The 1,662-nt window shown below is 38.1% G+C and overlaps 1 long non-coding RNA gene across 1 annotated transcript in view; it reads left to right on the top strand.

Moving 5' to 3' along the window:
• The first annotated feature begins 291 nt into the window (after positions 1-291).
• LOC107700093 (uncharacterized) overlaps positions 292-1,662 on the top strand; it is a 3,566-nt gene continuing 2,195 nt past the window's right edge. The window contains exon 1 of the long non-coding RNA XR_001635519.1: positions 292-536. This is a non-coding gene — a long non-coding RNA (uncharacterized LOC107700093). The remainder of the gene's footprint in view (positions 537-1,662) is intronic.

The following is a 1,662-nucleotide window of genomic DNA, read 5'->3' on the forward strand; positions in this document are numbered from 1 at the left end:
TGTGGAAAAAAGAGAAAACCTGAAACAAAAACAAAGTAAGATCATTTTGTTACTTCTAATACAGAAATGAAATGACATTCTGCTGTTAGAATGACTGCGTTTGTATTGTGTTTGTGCATTTCTGCAGGGTCTGAAATGTCTGCAGTACACGGTGTACATTTTAGGACATCCTTAAATGAAATGGCGTCATGCCTCAGACTAAAAGACTTCAGTCATTGGACAAAACGGCATCGCGCCTCAGACTGAAAAGCTTCAGGTCTCAGGAAAAACGGTGTCAGGTCTCATACAATTAGGCATCAGACAAAAAGGCATCAGACGAACGGACTCAGACAAAAAAGCATCAAACGAACGGACTCAGACAAAAAGGCATCAGACAAAACGGACTCAGACAAAAAGGCATCAGACGAACGAACTTAGACAAAAAGGCATCACGAAACGGACTCAGGTGGAGTGTCACGTTGCCCTGCCCCATGTGACGTCACACGCACGCAGTTCAGAGGAAGTGGTATGGAACGGTTGATGGATGGCAAAAGGAGGTAAGCCGCATCTGATATATTTTAACAGTTTTATTTAAATGTTACACTAATTAAGTTATATACAGAAGAGAACATGCATTTCGAGAGTCTTGTGTGCACGTTTAAAAAGTTAATTAGCCATATTGCAACTAGCGAGTTTTTATGTTGGCAAACTGTAGTAAAATTAAAACGAATTCTTCTATCTAAAAACGAGTTAGACTGCTTGATTAAAATGTGAGTGTATTATATAAACATTTTTAAAACAATACAATTAGTCAGTTAATCAGCTACCTCGCCTTAGGCCAATCAAAGCGAGTAATATGGGCCGGAAAATAAGTAATTATTTTACATCATTGTAGATAATAGAAGTTTTTTTTATATATGTACATACATCTAAAACAGGGATGGGCAACTGGCGGCCCGCAATTTCTTTAAATACGGCCGGCTGGACGACTTGGATGATCAATTGTAAAATGTGAAACGGTAAGTAATGGAGAAATTGCGTTGAGATTATGATGTTAATACTAAATCCAACCAGGAGAGGTCGCTAGTTTCCAGCCGATCCCCGTAGTAGTAGTAGAAGTGCACGCTAATGTGAAAGTGTACTAAAATAAAGAAAAAAAATATAAAGAAAAATTGACATTGAAAATAGTGTTTTTCAGTCAAGATGGTAACCGGATTATCTTTTTACAAAGTTCAAGGACACCTATATATGTTTGTTTTGTTTGGAAACAAAAGGAAAGATTTTAATGTAAATTGTAAGATTTTAATTAAGATCTTAAAGGGGTCATATGATGCTGCTAAAAAGAACATTATTTTGTGTATTTGGTGTAATGAAATGTGTTTATGCGGTTTAAGGTTCAAAAAAACACATTATTTTCCACATACTGTACATTATTGTTTCTCCTCTATGCCCCGCCTTTCTGAAACGCGTCGATTTTTACAAAACTCATCGGTCTGAAAACCAAGGTGTGCTCTGATTGGCCAGCTATCCAGTGCGTTGTGATTGGCCGAATACCTCAAGCGTGTGATGGAAATGTTACGCCCCTCACCATACTGTGATGATGCCCTGTCCGGCCGGAGCGACGAGACAAAAACATGAAAACCCATTATAAACGAGGCATTTGTTGCATCCAGTGGGGACATA

This window comes from Sinocyclocheilus anshuiensis, unplaced genomic scaffold (genome assembly GCF_001515605.1).
Source record: "Sinocyclocheilus anshuiensis isolate Anshui unplaced genomic scaffold, SAMN03320099.WGS_v1.1 scaffold1352, whole genome shotgun sequence".
In the NCBI taxonomy this organism is placed as follows: Eukaryota; Metazoa; Chordata; class Actinopteri; order Cypriniformes; family Cyprinidae; genus Sinocyclocheilus; species Sinocyclocheilus anshuiensis.